The sequence below is a fragment of the Ascidiella aspersa genome, chromosome 1 (genome assembly GCF_963924565.1).
Source record: "Ascidiella aspersa chromosome 1, kaAscAspe10.2, whole genome shotgun sequence".
Taxonomy (NCBI): Eukaryota; Metazoa; Chordata; class Ascidiacea; order Phlebobranchia; family Ascidiidae; genus Ascidiella; species Ascidiella aspersa.
Genome location: NC_139447.1, coordinates 38,152,856 through 38,169,745, shown reverse-complemented (window position 1 = coordinate 38,169,745; position 16,890 = coordinate 38,152,856).

Genomic DNA, 16,890 nt, shown 5'->3' with positions numbered 1-16,890 from the left:
ATACACAACTGTGTTAAAAGAGCATGCAGCGGTCAGTAAAAGGTTGATTTCCGTTATGTTTGTGAATGCGACCCTTTAAAGATATACAATTAAACATTTTGCGACCTTTCTTTGATAAATAATCGTGTCCTTTGGAAGACTGTCGTGAAAAGGTTATTACGGGTCAGGTGGGACAACAGCTTAACTTATTGTGCGGACGTAAATTGACGTAATAAACTAATGTAAGATTGTTTACAGCTGGGCTTTTATTATCGAAGTTGGTTTAGATGCTTAATGTAGCATAACATTTGTTAGAACTTTAATTTCACAAAAAGTCTGTAAGGAAACATACAAATCATTTTTTTTAAGGTTCTTCGATTTTTAGGAAAACCTTTAATGTTTAATTGACAAGCAAAGTACTGAATGCTAATTACGTACCGGTATTCTAATTTATTAAAAATGAAAAATTTGAGATTTTTTCATTTGTTTGAAGTGCTTACGGTGTGTTTGGTTCTTGGATACAACATCAGACCAGTGAACAGTAAGTTTTTACTGATATTATAAAACATTGCATTATAAATTGTACACATTTATAAAGCTGCCTAGTTAAACTAAAGTGTACACATTTATACAGCTGTACACTTATAGCACAAAATATATTTTAGATATATCAATATTGATAAACTATATTTTGGAGTACAGACCCCAACAAAAATAAATGTGGTTGCTTAAATTGCGGTCTTGACTGTTCTTTATTTCGGGGAATTTAAACTTGGGAAATAACTCTTAGGGGAATCCCAAAATCCAAATTCAACTTGTTTCAACGTGTTTTTTTTACGATTTATCAAAATAATGTAATTACCGCTCGCAGGAATCGAACTAAAATAGAGAGATCAAAAACTATGCATCCAAATCGAACCGCTTGTTGTATACGTTTGCTACATAACAAAAAACTATTTATATATGCTTCACTTCGCAAATGTTAAAGTTAGTTGGATCTATTGTAAAGAGAAATGCAATAAAAGTTATTAAATCTGCTCCAAAATTCTGATGGTTTTAAACTTTACCGGCAATTTAATACAAAAAAAGTCAATTTATTGTCTAATGGCTAGCTGAAAAAGTATTTATATGGAGTAATTTTAGAAAACAATTTGCAACAAAAAATGTAATGCTACAGTTTTGCAACTATTATTTTGCCAAGTTGCAATTACAAAGATTGTGCTAGGTAGGTGTTCTGTTAGTGTTTAGGAGAATTGTGGTCAAATTCAAGAGAATTGTGAAGGTTTTACAATTTTATTTATTTTGCAATATGGAAAATTGTGGATATTACTTTTTAAATTCTTGTCGGAATGCTAGCATCATTTTTATTATGGGTGTTTCAATATGGCATTTAGGCCTAAATTTGGTGGCATATATTAGGATTACACGTGAAGCTTTGTTTCTCTGTTCTGGTTATAAATTTAACAAAATCCTGAAATATTATTGATTATTTTTGTTTTCACAGGTGCTTGCATTACAACAACAAACCTTGTGAGACAAACAAGTGGAAATGGCCACACTTGGGCTACAAACTATGTGGGGCCTCTTTATAGTGGCTCCTTTCAAGATACAGCCAGCAATAAAGTTGTGGGTTGGGTTATTTACTTCAATTCCGGTTATTCCATCATTGCAATTCGTGCCGATGAATGTGGGACGCCCTCAAGTGAAGACCAGTCAAAGTTCAGTGCGAGTTGTTCGATAAGTGGAAATTTTGTTTCACTTTCCATCAGTGCAACTTCTCCACTGACAACTGAAATCATTAAACTTGAAGTTATTGCGTCTGGAACATCGTGCGTCGATCTAACCACGTTTATTTCTGTGCAAGGTAAAGGTTTTGTTTAAATGTGAGTTAGTTCACATAACATTTAAATGGCGCTGGTCTAGAATCCAACCTCTTTTTTACAGTAAAGCAACAAGTTGTCAAATTTGTAATTTCAAGGCAGAAATATAAATGGGAGAATAAATATAACATTACTTTACCCACCCAAATCCAAATGCTAACTCACACCCTAACCCAAATAATAAAAGCAATATAAACCCGCAGACAAATATTCTAAACCAGCGCTCAACTGAGTTATCCAGTAAAAGTGATTTTAAAATAATTCAGTACACAATTTATTTATTTGCACCATTTTGAATAGTTCTGTTTTTTTTTAATATTCTAAACTTTGATCAACTTGAAAATAAAAGTCTCAAATTGGAAAAAAATAAATATATCTACATCCTTTTAATCAAGACATTTAGATGCGCGTTTCATTCAGTTAATGTGACTTAGATCTATTTAAACTTCACTTATACAAGGTGGAACGCATTCGTTATCATCCACTGTTTGTTTAGATTGTGGGAGTCCAGGTCTTACTGGTGTGGAACCACCGCCAGCAAATAGTGTTTACGGCGACTCACACACTTTTAGCTGCGATACAAACCACAGCGGTGAAGCTGTGAATGCAACTTGCAAAGCTGATGCCACCTGGAGTTTAACAAATAATACTTTCTGCTCGGTGAAAGGTTAGATTTATAACAAATAATAATTTACAGACCAAGGGCTAAATCTTACCCGCCAGTTTGTTTATTATAAAGTTTGTGTTGTGCTAAATCAGCATTATAATGCAAAGTTTTTAATTGTTAAAACATTCACTTAAAAAAGTCTTGCTTGCCGCTGCATCACACAAAAAATCTTTGAAAATGATAGATTGTAGGTCAATGTGTTTCCATGCAAATAATATTGTAATATTGCAAATGCCTAAACCACATTGTGTCTCTTTTCATGTTTTGCGATGTTGTTGTTTGTCACCTTTATATATTGCTGATTTTTCCTGACACTTTTATATTTTAGAGGATTAATGGGATATATATGTAAAAACGAATATTTTTTAGTTAAAGGATTCTGGATCTATCCAAGCCCCACCCAAGTTGTTGGTGGACTAGTGCACTTTGACATTGATCTTGCAAAGACCAACTTTGAAATCTACTTTGTAATCGATGGAGATGTAAGTTTTAACAACTTTAATAAATGATTCTCATGTAAAAGGTTACAATATTGGCTAAATGTATTCCATTTATTGAACAAAGGCTGTTTTTCTGATTTGAGCAGCTATGTTTTTATTTTTTTCTAATTTGTTTCAAAACATTCTTATATTCTTGTCATTAAGTTGTTAGAGCTACAAAAATATATTTTGTTATGACTATTTTGGTATTGAAACATGTGCTCGCACTCTGATTCAGTAAATGTTAGACCCTGATATTTTCAGATCAACTCTAACTTCTAATATTGAACATTTGCAAAAACAGGAAGTACAGTGGTTGATATAGTTGAGTCCGACGATGCAGCGTAGTATTTAATATTTTTTATTATTTTTAAAGCTTGTGAATACCTAATGTTGCTGACGCTAAGCTGTCTTCTAAAACTCTCATGATTGACTGTGAACTCAGGGTGATTCTAATCACACCCAAGTTGTTTCTTTACACCAGGAGTGCGAGTCAGTTAAACAAAAACAGGGTTTGACGCTACAGCCTAAGAATCAAACTCTACAGCCTGATAAAACTATTTCTGTAATTAAAATAAGGTAAATTCTGAATATACAACAATCCTCTCATAGCGCTGTCATATAGTTCACTCGCCAAAATATGTGATTTCAAAATATTCTTTGCAGTTAGTGTCCTTAATAGTTCTGAGTTTGCATCGCATGTACACGTCCGACTCGGAACTCAGGTAGTCTTATTTGAATCCAAAGCCTGACCATAGCAAAATAAATATGCTAAAAAATAAACATACTGAAATAAGGTTGTAGCATATTTGTTTAAATAATTGGTGATTGACTTCCCCAAATAACCGTAAAAAAAAATGCAATACTTGCTGAATCCTTTGTAGTGAGCTTTGATTCTACACTTAACATTTAGATTGCCTCCACATGTCGCTACCATGGTTCCTCCACATGTGAATGCACCCAAAGGATTGGAAGCATTTACAACAACAGAACACATAGGTTGGTTTGGTTTGATGGTATCCATGAAATTACATCATAGTGTTTTCATTTCCTGCATTTTTACGATGAATTCAAAAAAATATGGATTGGTTATATTCACTCATAAGATAAACAATTAAATTTAGTTGACAGAACTCAGTTGAACGTAATGTAAAATATTTTACCCAACTGACCGAGACAACCTGGTCCACAAAAGAAGAAATGTTTTTTTGTTTTTCAGCGGTTGATTGATTGGTAGCTTCTTTGTACGCAATTACATTAGATTGGAGCCACTCATTTCAAAGGATAAAAATATTTCTGTCACAACGACTGATGGTATTACCCTTCAAAATTTCAATCTTGATGTACGATGTAAGTTTTTTTTTTCTTTATTTTTTTATAGCCTTTGTGGATTAAAAAATACAACTTAGTATTTACAACAACTTATAAACCACGCTGATAAAATATTCATCTACTATACAGCTATACCAACAAAAATATATTCCTAAAAAAATAAATTCGTCCATAAATCTACTCTCAAGTTTTTTATGCACTCCTTGATTTTTTGTTTAAGTTGTTGCAAGTGTCAGCTGATTAAAAAAAGATCAATAATAAAAAAGAATTACGATTTTAGTTAAGTGCATGTTATTTGAAAGATGGGTGACTGTTTTTGACTGTGGCAAAAAATCCAATCTTTCAATTCAGATTGTGGAAATGTGACATCGGATGGAGTTATCCAGGATGTTCCAGCCAACAAGGGACATGGGAGCAGTCACAAATTTACATGCATGAGTGGATATACTGGCATGAACCTCCAGCCATACTGTGATTATGATGCTCAATGGTTGGGAACACCTTTGTGTATATTTGGTAAGAAAATAATTCTTCCTTGGTTTAAACAGCTTTTTTATAAACCTAAACAGAATGTTGTCAGCATAAAATGTAAATGCTTGGTTCTTGTGGAGCCATAAGCAGCTAGATTAGGGTGATGCAATGATGCATACACTTTAAGAGTTTTAGAAGTGGATTTGACCTTATTCAGACACACATTTTATTAATATTATACTGGAAAGTCTTGGATTGTTGCTTTTGTTGCATTATATTTTATTTACAACAATTCTCCCTAAAGTGTAGTTGTAGGTGAATGACACTTTATTTATTTTCAGTTAAAACCCCCCTAACCCTTGCAACTTCACCAAATGGATTCTTACCAGGAAGCAACATAACTGCATCAATATCACTTGTGACCAATTCTACAGCTTTTCGCTTTAAATGGTTCATTTCCGAAACATTTTATTTATGTTTACTTTTCGCCACTGTTTTAACATATTCTTACTTAATCTATTGCCTTGCCTGTGTATTTGTGATACCCGGTTAAGCATTCTTAAATGAATATTTTTTCTCTTGTTTTAGGAGGTTGGAGATTGCTCTTGGCATGAATGTTATGAAAATTCAGGAAATGTTTATCAAAGTCAAGTTTTATTGAAGTAAGTAAGCATTTAACATTTGCTTCACTGATGAGTGTGTTTTATGTCACTTTAACACCAACTGATTGTTATGTGTTCCTTGTTTAACCTGTTGTTGCTTGTTTAACCTGTTGTTGCATCTTTAAACTCCTTAAGCACACCGAACACAAACAATTCATTTACTTTTAACTGTGCAAAAATAATAGAAAATATGTTTACTGTTTGAAATTTATTGTTATTTTCTCTATTGTCTATTTTTAATTTCATGTTATAAATATAAATGTTTTAATTTAAAGCATTGTTAGAAACGATAGCTCAGTTTATTTATCGATGAGATTCCAAACCAATGCTACTTCTGCGTCGCACAACATTAGTCTTCAAGATTACTACGATTCCTCATCTTTCGGATATTTGGAATTTTCAACTGCAAGTGAGATATTTGTTGTGTTGTTTTTTTCTAACATTTTAGGTTTAATTTTTTACAGAATAATTCTTTATCTTTGTTATCTGTTTAACACACACTTATAGTTCTTGATTTGTCCTAAATTTATTTACAACTATTTTCGTAATTTAAAATCAAATGATGCTCTAAATAAAAAAAAAGTACATCACTGCCCAATTTCTTGTTTGTTAAGATAGACCAAACATAAGTAATATTCTCAATGTTGTTTTCAACTCACTAGTTTCAAATTGTTTTGCAGATTTACCGCATTTAGATAACCCACAGAATAATTGTACATGAATGCGTTGCATTGAATGTACAATGTACACGCAAGCCACTTGAGCTTTAAAAGTCCACATTGTGCACAAAGGAATCAAAACCCTTTGTCACAAAGTATTAATTATGTCTTATTAGTTTCAAATTATTTCTTGCAGAACTTACAATCACTACTAAACTAGGTCGTTTACTGCGGTTAGATTGTCCATTATTTAACTATACATGAATCCGACACACAAGTCATTTCAGTTCCACAAGGTTTACATTGTAAATTAAAACACTTTTCCACAAAGTATCAATTATGTTGTGTGTTGTAAGGATGTGGAAATCCGAGCCAAGCTGGTGTGTCAGCAGCCCCAGCAAACAGTGGGTTTGGAGCGAGCCACACATTCACCTGCACCACTGGCTACACAGGGACAGCTACCGGGCTCTCAACCTGCCAAGCTGATGGTAATTGGAGCTTGGAGGGAATACCGACCTGTGTTACAATATAAAGTGGGCTGAACATTACACGCTAGACACCAGTTACTTTTTATACTTATAATCAGTGCCTTCTCAATATGTTGAAAATGAATAAAGAGATGTTTGAAACGTTCAAAATGCTACCTATACTTCTGTATGGGATTTGATATTCTTATTACGTTACTATAACCTTCAACCATTATGCTCCAGTTACTTTACTTTGTAACTACAAAATGTTTTTTTTTACTTTACTTAAACCAGCGAGATATCGCTAATCACTTGCTATCCTTACCATTTGTTTAAAACTCACATGAAAAAATAGTTCACTAAAAATTTAGTGTCACCTGTACTATGTGCATTAAGGTAGTGGTAGTTTTCTGTTAAAAATATTATGATTTATGTCATAATATTTTTAACGCGTCTTTGTGTAGCAATTTATTTGTTGGATGTTTTACAATTGTCGCTTTATTGCTTTCTTTCCTTTGATTAGTTATGACGCAAATATGCATAGTACGATACACATCACTAGTCTCCATTAAAAAAGTGCATTTACAATATTCAACCATAATATCAAAAAAATATCCATTATACAGATCCAGGGTTTGTTGTAAATACGTTTTCTGTCATTACAGAAGTTTGTCCAACAACTACGTCTTTGTAGTTGCCAGATACACCCATGCCAGTTTTGGATAACTTTTAATTTGCTCACTTAACTGGATTGAAATAAGTTAATATTTTCACAGACGTATCTATAAAATTCTTCGTAGATTTGTAAAAATCCGGACTTATGATAACTCTATTTAAAAAATAGTAATAATCAGTTTAAAACCAGGCAAAGCGTTATTAGAGTTTGTTTTTGTGAGCGCGTTCCTCCAATTTCAACAGCATTTTAGCAACGACAACAGCAGTTAAGCGAAATCAAGCAACGAAAATGAATAATTTCGTCTTTTTCAACGTGTTATAATCCTGCTTCGCAAAAGCAAACGCTATTAACGCTTTGCCTGGTTTTAAACTGATTATTTCTATTTTTTGAAATAGAGTTATCTTGTCTTCACGCGTTCAACTATAAAATCAAATTGTATTTTTTCTTGTTTTTGCGTTATTTTTTCAACCTAATTGGCCGCCTAAAGCTGTAATAAAATGAAAAGAAAATAACGTCGTTTTGAAATAAACTTTTGTTAGCGACGCAATACTTTCTTGATGTCTATCATTTGATTCTGCTTGATAGTTTTTCCACCTAAGAAAGCGCAGCAAAACGATTCCAGTTTAAGGTTTGTCCATAAATGCTAATTGTTCATTACCGCTGGGGGAAATATTGCTCATTACATAATCGTCGTTTTACTGTTGTATTGCGATTATGTTTGATTTTGATTGTACTATTTTACTATTGTTCTATTAAAATGTTACACGTGGTTTTATTTAAATTTTAGTAATAAATGTATTTGGTCATTAATGCTACATCGAGGCAATTTCGTATGAGCTTATTTGCAACACACTACTTTTGATCTGAGACATTTGATCTGAGACAGTCTCCGTAGTAAAGCAAGTTGTCACATAAACCCAAGCAGCAGGCAGCAGTGCTATGGTTGGGTTAGGGTTAGGCACTGTTGACCGCTGCTTGGATTTATGGCACTTTTTGCAACGTTAACATTTCTTTTTTTAATCTCACAGTTGCATAAGCTTAAAATGTTCTGGTTGTAGTTCCGAAAAATTCATCTTATTGAGGCTCAACAACCTGAAAAAAGTCACACTTGATCGTATTAATTAAACCAATAGTGCCCGTTTGATCTTAGTTATGACGTAGTTTAGTGGATTGCGTATTTATTGCGCAAAATACGGGGCACTTTTTTTTTTAAAAATAGGGGCACTTTTTAAAATGCCTTCAAAATGTGCGAACATTTTTAAGTTAAAGTTTAAAGTTAGAGTTAGATTTGAGTTAGAGTTGAGTTTACATTACCTATCTCAAAATGTGCGCACATTCTAAAAACCCTAACTTTAACGCAAACTCTAACTTTAAACTCTAACTTAAAAATGTGCGCACATTTTTACGCACATTGTGCAAAACAACGCCCCATCCCCTGTTGCGCACAAAATACGTTCTCTTAATTACTAGCTTTGCCGTAGGAATTCTTACATTGAATTCGAACGTAAACGTACAGATACGTTAAAATAACGACGGTGTACAAGGAAAAAGTTTAACACGAATGGACTAAAAGGCTTTTCAGTAATTCTTTGTATTTTGTAAAATTCTATGATGAGAAAAACAAAACATTTTGATACTTATAATTATACCGCAACTGGTTAAACGCAAACCTGAGGTTATCGTTTGATATCGTGCGCAAATTTGCATCTGAGATCTTAGTCTAATTATATTAAAGGAGATTGCGACATGTTTAAAGAGAACTTATATTTTTCCAGTATGTTTTTCAGGCTTACTATCACCACTGGTTTGAAGTAGTTTACATAAAACACGAGAGACGATAACTATTAGAAAGTTGGGTGCAACTATAAATGTTTTAAACCTTTGCATCAAGAATATTTAGTGCAAAGTATGACTTAAAATGCTGCGTAGCCGGATTCGGGACTCGACTTTATTTTCTAGGACTCAGGTTGTTTTGAACTAACTCCGCAGCCCTGCTTTAAACTTCGTGGTCTGTTCGTGGCTTTCGTGGTCAGCCCTGCTTTAAACTTCGTGGTAATTTTGCAAGACAGTTTAAGTAAAACCTAAGCTGTAATTATTTTGCTACAAAAGTTTAATAATTAAAAGTAAGTTGTTTCGTGACTTAAAAGTTCTAAAATAATAAAAACTTAACGTTATAAGCCTGACACGTTTTCAGATTTCAACATTATCACACAAGTCTTAATGTTCCAGAACACCGCTAACGTTATGCTTAAGAGCTCGCCAAGTTGTCAGCCTCTGTGAAGCAAGCCGACGTTGTTCGCTAGAGGCGACAGAGAGCTAAATTACAGTCTGTTGTTACAGTCTTGCTCGCAAATAAATCCAGGCTATTTTTTCTTATCATGATTTAAATAAAACTCCATGCGGCCATAACCACTTTTAAATTGTATTTTTATTAGCAAATTTTGTCGCGGTTCGCACGTTTTTGTTTCAATCTTAGGGAATATTTTCTTTTTTAACATACTGTCCGCCGATATAGTGGATATTATTTGGCTAGTGCGGTTAAACTTAAAAGTGTAATATTTAATTTAAGTTGTAAAGCTTGCTGCTAGAAGCTAAACTTACACATTTTGGGTAGGGCTTATTTTTCACGTCGACTTTGGGCTCGTTTAAAATCCGCCACACCCGTCCGTTGTCCGAAGTGATTTTGGTAATCTTAATGAACCGCTTATCTCTTTAGAAATACCGAGAAGTTATCAATCATTTTCATGAAAGCATAAATGTAAATCAACAGTTCTTCGTTAAATAGGGTTATAATGTTTAAATCAGGGCTGCCCATCTGTGGGTCGTGCAAGTGTTTTAGGGGTGCCGATTAGGCAGACATTAACTGCACTAATGCGTGCAGAACAGCAGACAACTAAAATATTTTGTTTATCGCTGTAAAATGTAAAGGTTGTCGATCATGGGAAAATCAGAGACAAAAAAAAAACAGACAAAAAATTCTAAAAACCCTGGTTAAACCAATAAACCATGCTGAAAAGCTTTTGCTGAGCTTTTGTAATCCCATAAAAAAATTCTAAACTATTTAGCTTCTTACTATTCGTGGAATCCGAGTTTCGAAATCATACAAAATTACCAACCCAGACAATAACACTTAAAACGACGCAACAGCAGAGTTTCGCGTAAAGTGAGCGGATAATTAAATATATGACCCACTTGTGCATTTGTAAGGATGAAGGTCGTGTTTGTGACCCGCGCAATAAAAAGGTTCGCCATCGCTGGTTTAAAATAAAAACATACATTTTTTGGCGAACTGCGACCGCAAAGGGCCTTTTTTTACGAAAATGCGGTATTTTGTGTTATTTTCATCAGTCAACAACATGTCCTTCTACGTCCCCCATATATCCTTTGCAGGGAACCAATGCCTTGTGATCCCAGCACGGATGTGGTTTTGTATGGCATGGTTCGCAGAATGTGGTCGGTTCGCGACCAACTGATGACGTTCGAGCTTTTCTCAACTTTGCTGTTTACGGAAACACGAGAAAACACTAAACCGCGAAATATCTTGAAAGTAAAAACCCGCTTTCGGTAGCGGAAAAGTAATATTTTACTTTGACGCTTTCGGTTAGAATCGAGGAAATTTGCCGTTAACGCTTGCGACGCGTTATATGTGAACTGGGCGACGTACGCCAGACGTTAACGCGGCTAGTGTGAACCAGCCTTCATAATTTAAATTGAAAATGATCGTGAAAGCAAAACACGTTTGAGTAATTGGTCAACATCTTAAAAAAGACCTTTCGATACTCACTTGTATCGTCATAAGTTATATTGACATTACCTTTCAAGCTGCTTTACAAATACGTCGTTAGCAATCCTACTTGTCCTAAAGTTTGTTGTTATTACGATATCTGATCGTTTTTTAAAAGTACGGTTGTCAGATCCGATGTCAATTGCGTCTATCTATCAGGGATTTAGGCCTAAGGCTGTTTAATAGATACGGGCCTAATTTTCCAAGCCAAACACAAGTATTAAATGTAACCAGTATTCGTTTTTAAGCAAAAACTGTCCTGACACTGGATCTGTATCACTATCAGCTATACAAAACATTTACCTTAAAAAAATTAAGGGGCCGAATTTTTCCAGGGCCTAAGGATAGACTTAGAATCCTAATGGTTGAACCGACAATGCTATCTATACAGTGCTGCAATAACTTATGGTTAATGACTTGATGTTCCAGACAGCGCTAACGTTATGCTGAAGAGCTCTCCAAGTTGTCAGCCTCTGTGAAGCAAGCCGCAGTTGTTCGTTAGAGGCGACAGAGAGCTGAATTGGATTCCAAATTCCTCGTGATTGTTGCGCTGTGGCGCTAACGTTATGCTTCTTGGCTCGCCAAGCCACCGTAAAGTTTCCGACGCTACATATTTGGTCAAGAGGCGCAGCTAAGCGAGATTGTGGTTCTCGAATTTAAAAACTTCTCGAAATATTAGCAGCTTTATGGTTTTGTTCACGTGGCATTGGAGGAGGGGTCGTAACTTTTTCACCAAAGCAGTGACAAGGTGTCACCGAATCAATACAGGGTGTCATGGAATATTATTAATATATTTACTCTCCCATATTAATTTCTTCCCTGAAATTATAATTTTGACAATTAGTTTCGTTATTGTAAATCGATATTAAACCTTTTGTGAATGTATTTTGTATTTTGTATTTTCGTGTTTCTTTTCAGTGGCAAATTGTTAATTAGCAATGGGATGGTTTCCACCACTAGGGGTCGCGCGGACCGACTCAGATGAAGTCGCATTTTTTTACAATGGCGATAGGTCTGAGACTGGCACTATTTGGTCGATAATTCAGTTATTAGGGCCGTTTGCGACATTTTGACCGGTTTAACTGGTAAGTTTATCCCTGTAGTCACTATCAGACCATTTTTTTTTATCGCAAAGACAAGTATGTGAATATTGCTTTTTCCAGTCATCAAACTGTCCTGGCAATAAATTGTTGTAATTTACGCCCTTTCCATTCCCCGAATCAAAGACTGGATTGTTATTTAAGTTAGTTCACGATTTTAGCTTCTTGTCACACTCAGAAAATCTTTCACGAGAAATTTGGTTGGCAAGGTGGCTGTGGTATGTTTTGGGGTAAGCTTCTAGTTATTGATCCAGAAAGTGCATTAAACTAACATGCATTTACCAAGTGAAAGGGTTTACCATAATGAAGTTAGATATATTGGTCAATTTTTACTAATAATGTTGTTTATAATTTTCTGAAGTTAGTGAGAATGTTGTGTAAACTTCTAGAAAATACTTGTTTGGTAATATTAAACCTGCTATGCATTCTCTCCCTGGGTTAACAATTTATGGAACTAAAGAAACTGGTACTGGAATACAATTTAAGCAGATGCTGCATTCCAAGTGATCTAACAGGTAAAAGTTTATTTTCTACCTCTAGTGCTCGCTGATTGAATTAGTTTGTTATATGCAGTTTTTATTAAGTTGTGGGATTCTTTAACAGTGTTTGATTTAGTTGAAATAAATAATAAACATTATCTTATAAAAATTATTTATACCTTTTTTATAGGTTTGGAATCAAAACAGACTAATTTGGAAATATAATTTCTATGAGGGAAGATTCAAACAAGCCTGCATTAAAAAAACACTTTTAATCATGTTCTTGATGCCATAACAAAAAGTCAACAGTTTTGCTTGTTTTATTAAACTTCATAATATGCATTTATTATTTGTATGATACAAAATGAAACAAAATTATACAGTTGATCTAAACGCTGCGAATTAAATTGATGCTTGCAAAACCACAAGTAAAAAACATTCTACTAAATTTCATATTAAAATCAGTACAATATTATTCTAGAGATTTGTCTACTGTTTGAAGAATGATAAGATTCATTGTAGTTGTGACTTATTTGTAACATTGGAAACTGACAAACTTCTTTCATTGTCCTGGCGTTGTTCCACAAATATATGGTTTCTTTGCAACTCGAGATGTAAGATTTCAGTTCTGTATCTAAAATATTCTTTGGAATTCAGCAAGTGCCTGATTTTTTCAGCCAAATGCACAAGCTTGCATGATAGTGTCTGCTCTAGGGCTCCAGCTTATATTTATTCAACTTTTGTAAAACTACATGGGGTCACTTGTAAAAAAGGCTATAATAAGATAACATTTACAAAATTACACCTATTTCAAAACAGTATAACAGTACAAATAGTTAGTTGTTTTAAAAGGATGTGGATCACTCGAATATTTCCCTAAGATGTGAGGTATCTTGTATTAAAAGGTGTTAAATTAATGTTGATTACAAATGAAATATCTGGTGAAAATTTTAAGTGCACAAGCAATACAATGTCGTTTAGAATACAATACAGAAGATATATTTTTGAATTAAAAATGTCTGTTAAAAAGTGTAAATAAAACAACTTGCAAAATGCAAAGTTATGAGTTGAAAAACAGCAGTACCACAAAAAACTACAATATTCCCTCATAAAAATGCTTATTTCAGCTTTATTTGCAACTAGCTGACCTTAAATATTCTAATTACATTTTATTTATAATTTAAAGTTGACGCAAATGCTTCTTGGTTTTAACCGAAACCCTATTTTAAGTACAAAATTAAAGTTGTAACAGTACATGTTTAACAACTTCTCGCTACCAGTATTTGAAGAAATTGCGAATAAAAAATGATTATAGATATTAATTAAAGTTAACTTTAAAACGAATAATTAGCTTCACAATAGATTCTACAAAAACAAAGCGCGAAAACACGTAACTGAAACGAATAACCATTGAAAAAGATATTTTTTTTTTTTTTTTTTTTTTTTTTTACTTGACAAGTTTTATTATTATATAGCGACACAATAAAGCGAGTGCGAAAGAAAAAAAAGAGGCGAGATAAAACACATGTCAGAAAGCGACGAATTAGCAGGAAGACATTAAAATACAGTTGGGGATTCGGAGTAACATGAAGTGAGCGTTAAAATAGCCCTTGCCACTTGCAAAGAAAGTCGTTAATTTTACAATTCCGAATGGCGATAAGATGTTCCGACTTCTGAACAGATTTAACCATATTTAGGAACATATTGAAATTCGGCACGGATTCGGCGTACTTACAGCGGTAAATTACGAAACGCGCACACAACAACAAACAATTCAAAAGGGTTTCAGATTGATCCGCCACAACACCAAACAACATATGAACAGGGTCAGGGCGTAAATCAATAAGAAGTTTCGCCGAGATCCAGGCAGTTACTTCTTCCCAGAAAGTTACTACTTTGGTACAAAAATAAAACACGTGCGCTACAGTTTCTAATGCATCGCAGCAGAAAACACATTTATCTGAGTCTTTAATTCCAAATGAGCACAGGGCGTCATTGGTGACGATGGCCCTAAGGTTTAATTTTATCTGAAAACTTCTAAGTTTGTTTTCCACGGTACAGTCGTAGTTAATTTGGTAAAGTTTGTCCCAAGGGATTCGGTTTGGTAAAACTTGCAAGATCTGTTCCCACTTGATTTGCTGTTTGACTGGGGGGGACAAGCCAGCATCTTTAATATGTGAATAAATTTCTTTAACTGTATCAAGTTTTAAGAGAAATTTGGTACAAGTCTGCAACTTGTTGTCAATCATGGATATGTTACTAGGTTCATTCAAGTCCCATTTTCCAGGGATAGCCGAAATTAGTTTTAGATGTTCTAAATAATCATTATTGTTGGTGGAAAAGCTGTAATATTGGGCGAGGTTATCGTAAGACATGTAATGATCTGTATTGTCGATAAGATGCGCGTAATCCAATATGCCAGCATTAATCATAGTCTTTATAAAAAAGGTTTGTTTACGGTATTGAACCTGGTCGTTAATCCACAACGGTCTACCGTCCCTTAGATTTGTAAACATTATGCTAATCAACTGTTGGCAGTCCGCAATTGTTTTTCTGATAGTTTGCAAAGGAATCAGTTTTCGGGCTTTTTGAGAGAGGGCAGACTGGCTTCCGCGAAGCCAACATTCTATTTCATTGTTGCTTATACTACTTCTTTCCAGTTTTTTCCAAGGCGCCTTATAACTGTCATCGAATAGTTTTGTTACCCATTTCATACTCAACGCGAGGATGTAGGCATCCACATCGATCATGTTAGCGCCACCTTGAGCAACGCTAGCGCACAATTTTGTTCGTTTTATCCTCTCCCATTTAGAGCCCCAAATAAATTGAAAAAGTTTTGTTTTGAGTTTGCGCAGGAAGTTTTTTGGACCATTGAAAAAGATAGGCGCTCGCAACTGTTCATCTGACTCACGCAACGCCTCTAGTGGTGGAAACCATCCCATTAATATTCTGTGTTGGTATGGACAACCGTCACGTGCATAAAGACGCCAAGTTAAGCAATGCGAGTAATAATAATTAATAAAGGCGACTGTTGACACCTACATTTTATTAATAATATTAAACCTTTTGTAAATGTATTATGTCTTTCTTATAATATGTGAATATTTTAAATAGATTAACACATTTTATATGAGAATGGTTGTTTTTAAATTGCTACATTAGGTTTGTAAACATGTGAATATTTTACAAATTTGTTTAAACTGTGAAATGTCTGACGAACAAACAAGAAACATCAATTTTGAGGTAAGTCTGCTTTTTGTTATTTCCAATTTCAAGTGTTTTGCAGGAAATGAATGTTTCTTACCGACATTTGTCAAACCTTAAGCAAGTTGTTCGTTGGTTCCTTACTTATTTCGGCGCTCTTTCACTATTGCACGTAAAAAATAATAAAATTTTTTTTCTTCAAATGCCGCATACCACAAAACTTATTGTTTGGGTTAGGGTGCGGGTTAGCGTTTGGTTGAGGGTGGGTCAAGTTATTATTAATAATAAACATAATATTACTTGACCCACCCTCACCCTAACCCAAACAATATGCGTTGTGGTATGCGGTATTATTATTATTTTTTTTGCATAACTTTTCACGTACAATAGTGAAAGAGCGCCCTTATTTCTTGTGACAAAATGATAGTTTTTCTTCTGGGTTATAATATATTGTCATACTAAAGTTCAACTGTCAATTTTAGCACAAAATTTGGCGCTGGTCTAGAATCCTACCACAACGTTGAAATGATTATTAAGCAATGCATAATATGTGGGTTAGGGTGTCGGTTAGTGTTTGGGTGTGGGTAGGTCAAGTAATATTGTTTAACACTATTACTGGACTCATCCAAACCCAAACGCTAACCGGCACCCTAACCAAAATAATGTTCGTTGTGGTAGGATTCTAGACGAGCGCCCAAAATTTTAATTAATTACATAATGCAACAATGTAAACAGAACATTGATATATACATTGATTGTTTTTCACTTAAAATCACCAGGGAGTCAAACCTTTTGGCTCTACCGGTTCGGGTTCAGGGATTTTTAGGAATTCGGTCTTTAAAGGTCCGGTTTTGCTTAAGAGCAATTAGTAAGATCCGGTTCAGTATTGACCATTGTTGTTTGGAGGTTACATTAAACATGGAAAAAGTAGTTCAATTAATGTAAAGAACAATTATTGAATTGACACCTACTTCGGTATGGGCTTTGATATTCTTATTGTAGATCTTACTACAACCTCCAAACATTATGCTCTAAAAATCATTGAATTGCA